Source organism: Eubalaena glacialis, chromosome 2, assembly GCF_028564815.1.
Source record: "Eubalaena glacialis isolate mEubGla1 chromosome 2, mEubGla1.1.hap2.+ XY, whole genome shotgun sequence".
NCBI lineage: Eukaryota > Metazoa > Chordata > Mammalia > Artiodactyla > Balaenidae > Eubalaena > Eubalaena glacialis.
Window position 1 is genome coordinate 75,374,417 of NC_083717.1, and position 12,487 is coordinate 75,386,903.

General features: G+C 47.6%; 1 protein-coding gene across 1 annotated transcript in view; it reads left to right on the top strand.

The window, feature by feature from the left end:
• Positions 1-2,602: 2,602 nt before the first annotated feature.
• Positions 2,603-12,487, top strand: part of ANXA2 (annexin A2) — a 45,217-nt gene continuing 35,332 nt past the window's right edge. The window contains exon 1 of the mRNA XM_061182055.1: positions 2,603-2,681. The gene's annotated coding sequence lies outside the window, so the exon portion shown is untranslated. The remainder of the gene's footprint in view (positions 2,682-12,487) is intronic.

Here is a 12,487-nt window from a genome sequence, read left to right on the forward strand (position 1 = left end):
AGCTACTCAGCTACAAATATGGACCATTCTTAAGGAAAAGGAAAGACATCTCAGAGAGTAGAATCAAGAGGCCAGAAGGCAAAGCCAAAAACCAGATCATGGATTAAAGCACAGATTGGCAAACTACAGCCCATAAAGTCAATCCAGCCTATTTTTGGATAGCCCACAAGCTAAGAGGCCTGGCAGCTTCAGCTTTTGCTTCTTGAGAGCCAGCTTCCGTTATTATCCTGGTGTACAGAGGAGGACCTGGCAGATGAGAGTCCAAGGGATGGAGAGACCCAGCCTGCTCTCAGCCATTCTAGCAACCCTAGCTGAGGCACCAAATGAGTGAAGTTCCTTTCCATCCTACAACCCTAGTTCAGCTGCCCCATCCAACACCATGGAGAAGAGACAAGCTGTTGCCCCTGAGTCCTGTCCATATTGCAAAATCATGAGCAAATAAATGGTTTTATTTATGTTTGAACCACTAAGTTTTGGTGGTAATTTGTTAAACTGCAATAAGTAACTTGAGTGCATTTTTAAATTTCTGGACTGGGCAGGAGACTTTATTTGGGCTCCAGTTTCATCTATAAAAATCAAGAATTGGAAATGTTAGTCTCTTAAGGACCCTCTCTGCTCTAACATTCTGTTATTGGGTGAATAATTCTATTATTCTGTAAGTTTTAGTGAGTGCCTATCACTGGTAGCTAGGCACAATTAGCAGTGTTGAGGTGCAGCAGAGAAAGTGTGAACAAAATAAAGTCAAGGCTTTAGAGAACAGAACGCACAGCAGCAGACACAATCTGAGATCTGTTGTTGTAAACATTCTTCCAGCCATGGAGGAGAAAGAAAGAAAGAAAAAAGGATCTTTGCACTCAGAGATTCAAAAGCTCATTTAAACTGGCAGAATTGGCTCCCCATTCCGCAGAAAGAGCAAACCATGACTTCTGATAGCTTCCTTTTTATGAAAATACCAGTGTGAAGTTCTGTACCAAGAAGCAGACTCTGGTTATTGGACAGATCTGTATGTTTGGCTTTGCTGGATGCCCTAGACAAGCAAAAGCATTCTTCTGGCTACTTGGCTTTTAGGTATTCCACATGATTTTAATTAAATCTTATCTTCTGTAGAGGGCCTATCACAGCACAGCTGGGCATCAGAGGCCCAGAGAAGAGAAGGGAAGCAGAATCCCGGTCACCATTACGGTCAGCCTGTATTCTCCTTCTGTTCCAAAATGTTTAGGCTGTAAAGCTTGCAGCCTAAATTGAAGGGCTATAAATGTAAATCAGAAATTGTATCAACAGAATTGCTTTATTTTCTATTTGTCCTTCTGACAGTGCCTATCATGTTTCATTCTGAGTGAAAGAAACGGGTAACAGTGCTCTGGGCTGAGTGTCCAGAGACCCCATTTGTGGTCTGGACTTGATTGTGAGCTTGGCAACGATGTCTTGGCCTTGCTGTTTCCTGATTCCCAGGAGTGAAGTGACGCTCAACTGGAAAGTAAAAACGGACGTTAAGATAGACGGGGGATTAAAACAGAAGCATCAGGAGAAAGAGCTAAGTGAGGTCTGTGAAAAGAAGGAATTCAAAGGTGCAGAGAGATCTTTGGGATTCTTAGCAAAACTCTCCTGCTGGTTTGAGGTCTGAGTACAGTATTTGCGCAATCAACCACAAAGCCATGTTTGCCTGCATGTTGCCACTGCGGTTCGTGGAAGCAGAGAGTGGAAGAAAAGCGAGAAACAGCAAAACCAAGCCAGGGAGCTGAGTCTGAGAAAAAACAAAAAACCAAAAAAACAATGGCAGTTAGGACAGAAGGAAGGGAGGAAACTTATTTGTTGGAACTCGAGGTTCAAAGCCACCGGCCCCACCCAGCCCGGGACGGCCTGCCACGAGGACGCGCGGGAGGCCCGAAGGGTCGCGGGAGGCATGGAGGGAAGCCAAGCAGAGCGAGCTCGGGAAAAGGGCGCCTCCCCGGGCGGGCGGGGTGGGACCTTGGCTCCTGGCTTCGGCCTCCTACCCCCCCACCCAACTCCCACCGTGGCTCCGCGTCTGCCAGCGCGCTCCGAGGCCGGGGCGGGGCCAGTCCTTTGCCCGCCAGGACCCGGCGGATCTCCCTCCCCGCGCTCCTCCCGGCAATAGCCGGTCAGAGGTTAAGCTGATATGTTTGCAGACGGTAACGGGGAGCTGGATGCCAACGGCCCAGCTCAGGGGAATCACGATTTATGTGTCTTGGAACAATTCTTCCTTCCATTGCATTGACGCCTTAAACAAACAAACAAACAAAAAAGTGACTTAAGGTCAGAGTCGACAAAAGTCTTGCAAACGTATTAACCTGAGGCAGGGCTGCGCACTCGACGTGGCGCTCGAGAAGTAAAAGAGGAAGAGAGGAGGAAACTAGGCCGGGACTGGTGCTCGAGGAAGCCTCGGCGGCACTTCACCGGAGGGCAGAGCCGTGGGCGTGGAGCCGCTCCCACTGGCGCAGCCCGGGGAACGTTCCAGAGCTAGGCGTCCCCCGCGGCCGAGCGGGCGGGCCGGGCAGTCTGAGTCACCCCGACTCGGGTGCTAGCGGCCGGAGCAGGAGAAGGCGGGGCGGGCCGGGCGGGGCGGGCCTCCCGTGCACCGCGAGGATGTGGCGGCTATAAAAGCCCCACCCAGGCCTCGCTCTGCATCTGGCGACGCTCGCAGCGCACTGCGCCTGGCCCAGGTAAGCGGGGCGCCCCGCCCGCCCTCCCGCCCGCGATGGCCCCGCGGCCGCCGCGCTGGCGGGGTGTGGAGAGCGGGGGAAGGAGACGGCCTTGCAAAGAGCAGTTCTGGAGACGGGGACTCGGGAGGCCGTCCGGGGAGGGGGCTGAAGGGACGGTCCGCACTAGGAGCTTTGCGAGGAGGGCGCCCAGTGGCGAGGGGGGTCTGGACAGGAGTGAGGGGGGCCGGGTGTGCCCCGGCCTGGGGGGTGCAGGGCAGAAGGAGGGGGTCGGGCATTCCCCCCGAAGTGCTCGCAGGAAGCCCGACGAGGTGGCGCCGGGGAGGGGGGCGGAGGGAGGCCTCGCATTCCAGACGCGCCGGGCGCCGCTGGGGGGGGCTGGGTGTGGCCTCCCTGCGAGCCCCTGGTCGGGTGGAGAGCAGACGTGCGGCACCCTCCACGTTTAACACTAGCGCTACGGCTATCTAGAAAGTAATCCCCATCTGTTCCAAGTTAACTTTACTTGAAACAAACGCGCATTTGTGGAACTTGTGCCGACGAGCAGGAGGGAAGCAGTCGGGGGAGGATGAGGGGTGGGAGTTTTTAGCAGCAACCTCCTGCCCCAGTAAAACAAAGCAACGGAAGAACCTCCCCTCATTCTCCTTTGTCTAGCTTAGCTCGTAGGAGAGCAACTTCTGATTTCCGTGTATCTGGAGAGTTTCTTATTTGGTTGACTACTTTGGCATCAGGAAAGGAAGTGTTCCCCCGTGGTTCTGTGGGGAGAATCGTCACTGACTTACTGGCGCTGATGCGACATTGAGTCAGGGACAGAGGGTACAGAAAAGGGCGTAGCCCCCCCCCCCCCCCCCCCGGGCTGCTCCTTGTAGCTCTGTGAGATGGGTCCCAGCGCCTGGTGTTGTAGGCCTGGATTCCATCAACTCTCAGTTAAAAAGGTGTGGACATCAATTTCCTTATCTATGAAAGTGGTTTAAGAATGCACATTCTTACTTTCCCCACATAGGGTTATTATCGAAGATTCCAAAAAACATGTTCATTCAAAAATAAATTTGTAAAGCACACTGAAAACATTAAGTGCCGTACCAAAACCGAGTGTCATTCTTTTTGTGTTAAGATTTGCCATTTTAAAGCTATTAAAGGTAAAAGAACAGTAACCTCATGGGGCACGCTGGGTCTTTACCAGGAACCCTAAGGTCCTGGAGTGCAGGGGTCGGGACCCCTGAGCGCATACTGACGGTACTGATGGGTGCTGTCCAAAAGTGTGCCCTACTGTGCCTGTCCGGAACTTGGTCATTTCGAATGCAGAATGCGCTGTAGCACTGCAACAATGTTATAGAAGGTGCTTAGGTTCTCAGGCTAACCCAGAAAACCCCTACCTTAACCTGAACTATATCAAAGTACTGATAGTACATGCCTAATTTGCGGGATGGGAGTGATGGTGGGTGGGGAGGGAGGGTGGGAGGAGGGTGAGGTATAATACATAAAAGTAAATCATTGAAGTATTTTACTGGAAGTTTTCTAAGTTTTAAGGTTGGCCCTGATTAAATTATTTTAATTGGAAAATTATGTCCTTATCACCCTCTCTACTTTTCTCTCTTCCTCCTGCCTCCTTGGAGAGCCCCCGCCCCAACATATTACAAAAGCCTGTCCATGCTTCTCCAGTTCTGCTGCCTTCCCCCCTCCTTCCCACTTCAGTGTTCTCATACCCAGCTAGAGACTAGCAGATTGAGTCAATATTCATTAATATTCAATGTTAGGAATGGCTGGTGGTCCTGAAATCCTCAGCAACCCAGGGGAGATGTGTTATTTAAAAGATAACAAGAACATTTTAAAACCTAAACATCTGTAATTTATAGAATTTGAGGCTGTGGAAGGAGCCACATAATATAATATTCAGGCATTGTGAAGGAAGATCTCATATGAGGCCAGGTTCACTGTCCTTAGTGGTCAGTGGTGTTAAGACCATCCCATACAGCACTTCTGACTCCACCTATTATCTCAAATCTTCAGTCGAGGCTTTCTCCAGAGGTATCGATTGCATCTGCCGTGCAAGGGTGTGACCATCAATGTAAATTTTTTAGTTGGAGGTTTATGATTGGGAGACCGCCTAGATTTTGTGATTTCCTGCAGTGCTAAATGGCTTGCCTGTTGCAAATGCCCAGGAAATATTGCTGACTCACTGGCTTTGAGCAGGAGCTTGGTCTTGGACTGGGGTCACGATACTTAACATCCTCTTGTCTTTGAGCTATTAAAAATGCCGTTATCGATGGACATGCCGGCAGTCGTGGCCATTGGTTTCCTGACTAATTTCTAATTTAAGTAGTTTTCCTGGCAAGGTAGATATCCTTCTATAATTGTTATTGATTTTGAGGGTTGTAGGCTCTTCTTGCACCATCGGGCCTAGAATCTGGCCTTTGTTCTTGGTCTTCCCTTGTGTGGGGCTGTGGGCCTGCTGAGGCATTTCTTACAAACTGAGCATGGGTGTGTCACAAATAAAAGTCCCAGGCTCTCTTGGGCTGCCTTAAACATCTGTTCATTCCACAATATTTATTAAGCACCTACTATGTTCAACTCACAGTATAAGCACTGAGGATATAGCACTGAACAAAACAGACCAAAACAAAAACAAAAACAAAACTCTGCTCTTTAGGCTTTAAATCTAGTGGGGAAAAAAATAAAATAGACAAAATCGAGTGAATTGTATAGACAGTAATTGGATTTTGAGCTTTATGTTCTCCCAAATTAATATTTGTTTCCAAACTTGGTTGGGGCTCATTTCCCCTTTAATCCAGCTGTTCCACAGACCTGAGCTTCATAGTTTACTTGCTTTAGGGAAAGTGTTGTTTAAAGTTATCATTGACTTAACCTGCCTTCTGGATTTGACTGTGAGAATAGAAACGGAGGGCTTCCCTGGCGGTGCAGTGGTTAAGGATCCGCCTGCCAACGCAGGGGACACAGGTTCGAGCCTTGGTCCGGGAAGATCCCACATGCCACGGAGCAACTAAGCCCGTGCACCACAACTACTGAGCCTGTACTCTAGAGCCCGCGAGCCACAATTACTGAGCCCATGTGCCACAACTACTGAGCCTGTGCTCTAGAGCCTGCGAGCCACAACTACTGAAGCCTGCGCGCCTAGAGCCCGTGCTCCGCAACGAGAGAAGCCCGCGCACCGCGATGAAGAGCAGACCCCACTCGCCGCAACTAGAGAAAGCCTGCGCACGGGTAGCAACGAAGACCCAACACAGCCAAAAATAAATTAAAAAAAGAATAGAAATGGAATGTTCTTTTTTTTGCATGCATATGGGAAACCACCTCCCTCTCCAGCCCCCCCCCCCCCCGTGCCACACCCTATTCTAGTTGTAGGCTACATCAGGAGGAAATTCCAGTCTTTTAAAAAATTTTTTTTCTGCTCTTTCACTGTCAGGTCTGTTTTTCCTCCTCCAGTTGCCAGAGGCAGTCCCCATCTCCTTTGTTGGGGAGCAGGTCAGCTGTAGGGGTCAGGAGATGCCCAGCCTTGTTCTTCTCAGTGGCTCCAGTGAGATTACCTCCAAGTCTCCCCTAGGGTACACCTGAAGCTGTGAAACCGTCTGAGCTCAGTCTTGTCAGAAGTCAGTAGCATCTAAGTGGTGTGAGTTACACTCCCAGGCTTGGGGTGGGAAGTTCTGACTCAAGGGAGTGGCCGTCACATGGAATCCTTGCCCTTTGTCTCTCTGCCACACCCAGTCCCCACACTCCCAGCTCAGAGGAAATCAGAGTCCCAAGGCCACTTGTAAATCTTTCCTCCTTGCTGCCTCCTTCCTTGCCTTTCTTGCCACAAGGAGATGTAGGTTACTTTTCCACGTTGTCCCGTGGACAGAGCTAGGAGCCAAGGGGCCCTGACGGTATTAAAGGTGGAGGTTGAGCTGTGGGAGAAGGTGAAGAGCTGCATATCGTATGAGAAAGAGGCTGTCTCCTGAATTGCTCTACCAGGGTTTACAAAGATGTGAACACAGGCTGGGAATTGAAGCCTCCAGCTCTGAATGTATGGAACTGGGACTGCATTTGAGATACTCAGTCCGAGGAAGAGAAAGGAAATTGAGGAAGGAGAATGTAGTGGAAAAGAAGGAAAAAAAGATATAATGTGGAAAGACCCAGTGTGTGTAAACCATCCAAAAATGTGAGTGAACGCCTACAGTGTGTTAGGCACTGTGCTCAGACCTATGGGGAAATGGGGATGAATAAGAAACCCTGGGGGCAGATAGAATGGAAGACCGCCTTTGTACCCTCAGCTCTGATATTTCACAGATACACCAAGAGAGACAGGAGCACAGAGCAGGGAGAGGTACAGGAGAAAGGTAACAGTATTTTTTGTGTCCTGAAGTCTCCTGAGGATGTCAGCTGACCCAGATAGAGCATTCCCAGTAGAGGGAACTTGGAAAACCCAGGCCTAGAGGTAGTGGGACAGTGCTGAATGTGTTTGGAGAATTACCAATCCAGTCTGACTTCGGTGCTGGGGGGGGTGTGTGTGTATGTATGTGTTTGCGTGTGCTTTATTTATGGAAAAGTAGGTAGAGTCCAGAGTGTGGAAGATCTTGAATGCTGTGTAGACTTTTTTCTGTAAGCAGCAGGGCCCCATTGGAAGTATAATATTTGGGCCATAAAACACTGAAATTGAGTTGTAGATGTGAAGAGCTTGATTTCTCAACCGTGAGAGTACTTTGTGCCAAGTGACATCATTCTTCTGCACGTCTCTTTCTGCCCACTCCAACCCCACGTCGGGAGATTGAACGAGAGGCTCTGAGAGCTTGAGGCCACAGTGTGTCTGGAGTTAGTAAACAAATATTGATTCAGATCAGGCAGCAAAAGGGACAGGCCAGAGCAAGTGCAGCACCAGTGTCCATCCTGTTCAGTTTGATCAAGGCCCCTGGGCAGAATTCCAGGATTTCTGGGGAATGACTTGCCCCTGTGACTCAGGCATTAATCAAGACCATAAAAACCAAGGAGAAAACTGTGTGCTTTCAGGAAGGTTCTGTTAAATAAAAATGCTCTGGGAGGGAGGGGTGGAGAGTGAATAAAGTGGGAACTCTACCCCTACCCCCAACTCATGCATTTTTTTTTTCCCCCTCTTGGTTTAAAATTCCAGTCTGGTCCTGTAGACCCAGGACTGCACAGTAAGGGCTTGGCGGGGAATCCCAACCCTCCATCCCCACACCCGCCCCCATTTTTTTGCTTTTAAAAAATCCTCCTTTGTATCATCCAGTCCCTGACTGATTCATCGTGGTTGCTAGGGATGTGTTTTGCAGTAACACATCAACACTCCACATTTTAAAAGTGGGTGTGACCACGAAACTGCTGGGTTGTACTCAGATTGTGCTGGGCAGAGGAGCCCTGTCGCCATGTGTTTTTGTTTGTTTGTGAGAATTAATATTTGGGCTTTCTGGAGCTGGTTTTTCATTCATTTCAGTAGAACTTGTTTTTATTATTTGAAGCACTAACTTTTAGGTTTACTTTTTTTGTTTGTTTCAACCTTTTTGCAAACTTTCTTTTACTTTTTTGGGGGGGGGGCGGGGAGACGTTAAAGCTGTCTTGTGCTATTTTTGTTGCAACTGTGTGTTGGAAGTGAAACAGTGAGGTGCAGTGTAATCTATTGGGTTTTAAAAAAAAAAAAAGGACAGACTCTTAAGTTATCTTTAAGATAGTGCTTATGTTAGATGTAAGTTGCTTCTTTTCTAGCAGCTGCACGGATTTCTTTAATGTCTAGCTTTGCGCTATAAGAGCTTTTCCAGTCAGGCAATTAGTCTCATTTATTAATATTTTCAAGGCCAGAGGAAACTGTTCCGTTTCCTTCATTAGGGTGGAGTGTCTGTGTTCCCTTCCCGGTGGTGCGTTATTTCAAGCCAGTTTGAAGTGGGTATGGCTCTCAGTGAGTCTCCTTGTACTTCACTAGTTATTTTCTTAAACAAAAAACTTTCTCTGAAGAAGGCGATTTTAACAATCTTGTCTAGCCACCCAACCCTTCCCTGCGAATAAGAGGTACTGGTATGTGGAGGTACTCATCAACAGATTGAATTTGCTGATTTTTTTCTTTTTTGCAAGTTGAAACCAGTTGGAGATCTGGGTGAGGCTGTAGTGTTGGAAAGAGTGATGCCATTTTTGTGTTCTGTGGAGAAGTCTGCCAGAAATGGAGCGGTTTTTCTACTTTTAATGCACTTATGAATTTTTCAGTGTGCTGAGTGGTCACTGGGGGTGGAATTGTCTCCTATGGTATGGAGACTTAAAAACAACAGGTACACTAAAAAGGCAGAGCTATTGTTTCAGTAAGAAAATTCAGCCTCCAGAGCAAATACGGTGAATGGATACTGAGTATTGGCATCAAATCCCTTTCCATAGCCAAGCTTAAATCTGCACCGTTCAGAAACTTACATCTCAGGCCTCCCACGTCCCATCTCCTCAGGCTTCCCCTTGTTTCTCTGGCTGGAACCTTCCAGGGTGAGTGAGTGTCCTTCTCAGAAACTAGTCAGTACCTCACCTCTCAGACCCTTAGCCAATCTCACTCATGCTGCTTTTGCCTTTCTCTCTCTCCATGTCTTAATCTCTTGGAATGAAGAACCACTGTGGTGAAGTTGAAAGGGCAAGGGCCCAAGAGTCAGGGGACCTGGATCCTGGCCCTGACTCCCTTACTCATTAGCTGGGTGACCTGGGCTAGTCTTCCTGTGGCGAGAAGGGAAGAGAGCTGCAAGGTCCTGCAGGACTGGAGTCTGTGTTTCATAGTTTTATGTGCGTCTCTCCCAGCCCTGAATGCGGGGCAGGCCCGGTGTGTGTGTGTTAGAGGCTTGTTGATTGATTACCTGGGTGTCACCAGTGTTTGTAACCTACAGTAGCCCTGCCAAGACTTTCTCTTTCTGCTTCCAAGGATAGCAGCACTCTGACATCTTCTCATTAATCATATGCACTATATTAAGCTAATGTTTTAACAAGCATGAGTGGCAAAGCCGACTCTTTCTTCTGGAGATTAATTAGTCGTCTGCAAGATGACTTTGCATTCCCAGGGGATTGGATGTAGTGAAGAGACCAGGATGTAGTGAAGAAACCAGCGGATTGGATGTAGTGCAGAAATGAGGGCCGTGGTTTTAAAAAAATATTTATTATTTGTTAAATAATATTTTTAATATTTATTATTTTTAATATTTATATTTAATATTTATTTATTTTTAAAATATTTATTTATTTTGGCTGCGCCGGGTCTTAGTTGCAGCACGCAGGATCTTTTAGCTGCGGCATGTATGCAGGATCTAGTTCCCTGACCAGGGATCGAACCTGGGCCCCCTGCATTGAGAGCACAGAGTCTTAACCACTGGACCACCAGGGAAGTCGTGAGGGCCGTGTTTTATTTCTAAGGTGAAAATGTGTTTGCCCGTAAGCTTGCATGGAGTAGGAAATATTTATATGGATACAGAAGACACTTGCATGGAGTAATCCCAAGCTTCATGGATATTGTTTTTTTGGTTATTGTGACATTCTTTTCCTGCAGAATGATTATCAATAATATAAATATAAATGCTCATTATGCAAAATAGCAACTCATTTCTGACCGTTTATTTAGCACCTAGCGTGTGCAGAGGCCCTCTTAAATCTGTGGAGGAACTGGGACTCTATGGGGCAGATGAGAGACCCCGTTTCGTTGAATTGTACTATGTATTTGCCATCTGAATATGTGGCGCATGCGTGGCAGGAACTCAGGACACTTTTGCTCAGTGGTGAGTAGGTCTAGTGGCATCAGAAAGTGTTTCTGGCATTGAAGGGTGGGAGAGGCAGTGCCAGGGAATGGGGGCTGCAGCCACCCCATTGGAGCAGGTGCCAGAGGTGTGGTGACTTGAGGAATGGGCAGCATCTGTAACCAGAAGAAGAGACAAGGGTAAGGAGATGGGGCAGGAGACACGCATCAAGGTGCTGTGGATGAAAGCAGTTAACGGTGTGTTTGGGGAGAAGCAAGGAACAGTTTGGTTGAGGTCCACTTTTGCTGGGGAGTACATAGAGGGCTGGACGGAGCTGGAGTAAGAGAACATCACGGAAGGATGGATTTTGAACTATTGTGACAAGATAAAATAGAGGAATTTAGTCGGTAGCGGCACGTAGGACTGATGAGGTGAAAGAGCAGTACAACTGTCGACCGCTAAACAGAAAGAAAGACGTGTGGGGCTTTTTAAAATCCCCATTTTCGGGCTTCCCTGGTGGCGCAGTGGTTAAGAATCCGCCTGCCAATGCAGGGGACACGGGTTCGAGCCCTGGTCCGGGAAGATCCCACGTGCCGCGGAGCAACTAAGTCTGTGTGCCACAACTACTGAGCCTGTGCTCTAGAGCCCGCGAGCCACAACTACTGAGCCCACGTGCCACAACTATTGAAGCCCGTGCGCCTAGAGCCCGTGCTCCACAACGAGAAGCCACCACAATGAGAAGCCCGCGCACCGCCACGAAGAGTAGCCGCTGTTCGCGGCACCAAAGACCCAATGCAGCCAAAAATAAATAAATAAATTTATATTTAAAAAAAAAAAAAAAACTCAAAAAAAAAAAAAAATCCCCATTTTCTGTCTCTGTGTTGTGCCTGTGGGAGAAGGGTTACGTGAATCCGATGGTCTTTGGTTTGTACCGTACTGAGGGGTCCGTGTGGGACATGGTTAGGCAGCTGTCTCCGAAGCCGGTGCTCGGAGCTGGAAAGGCAACTTGAAAGAACTACCTGGCAGAAACTTACCTGCCTCTGCGGTTGCGATTTCCTAAACCTCAGAACCCATGTGAAGTAACTGATCTAATAAATAAGTGGAATTTAATCCACCCAGAAACAACTTTGACTTGCTGGTTTTCTTTTTGTTTCGGCATTTTTCTTTCTTAGCTGTTTACAGTGGGGACTGGAATTCGGCAAGGCAGATGACAACCGTTTACCCCTCACTGCAAACCTAGCCCAGTTCTGACTGAGCCCCGGGAGCGGGAGTCCAGGCCAGGGCTTAGGTGGTCCATGTCCTGGGGAGTTCATGTCCTCTTTGGTGATTCTCAGCAGCATAACTGATGAGACGCTATAGACTGTTTCTTGGCCCAAGTTGAAGTTGGAGATTATTCTTCGATTTTACATTCTTCTTATACTAATTCTTCCAAATCTGGTGTGTACTTTACACTTACAGCACATCTCAGTATGGTCTGGACACTTTTCAGTGCTTGATAGCCCCATGTGGCTGGTGGCTAGTGTATTGGACAGTCTAGCTACAGAGCAAGACTCTTAAAGAAAATAGACTTTATTTTTTAGGGCAGTTTTAGGTTCACAGAATAATTGAGTACGAAGTCAGAGTTCCCATATATTCCCAGCAGCCCCCCTATATACACACACAACCTCTCCAACTATCAAAATCCCCCACCAGAGAAGTACATTTGTTAGAATTGCTGAACCTACATTGACACATCTTTATCACTCAAAACACATAGTTTACATTAGGGTTCATTCTTGGTGTTGTAAATTCTATGGATTTTGGCAAACGTATAATAACATGTATCCACCATTACTGTATCACAGCCCTAAAAATCTTATGTGCCCTGCCAATTCGTCCCTCCCTCCTTCCCCTCTACACCGTAGCAACCACTGATCCTTTTACTGTCTCCATGGTTGTGCCTTTTCTAGAATGGCATATAATTGGAATCGTACAGTATGTAGCCTTTTCAAACTGCTTTTTTCACTTAGTAATATACATTTAAGTTTCCTTCATGTCTGTTCATGGCTTGATAGCTCATTTCTTTTTAGTGCTGAATAATATTACATTGTCTGGATGTACCACAGTTTATTTATAGAG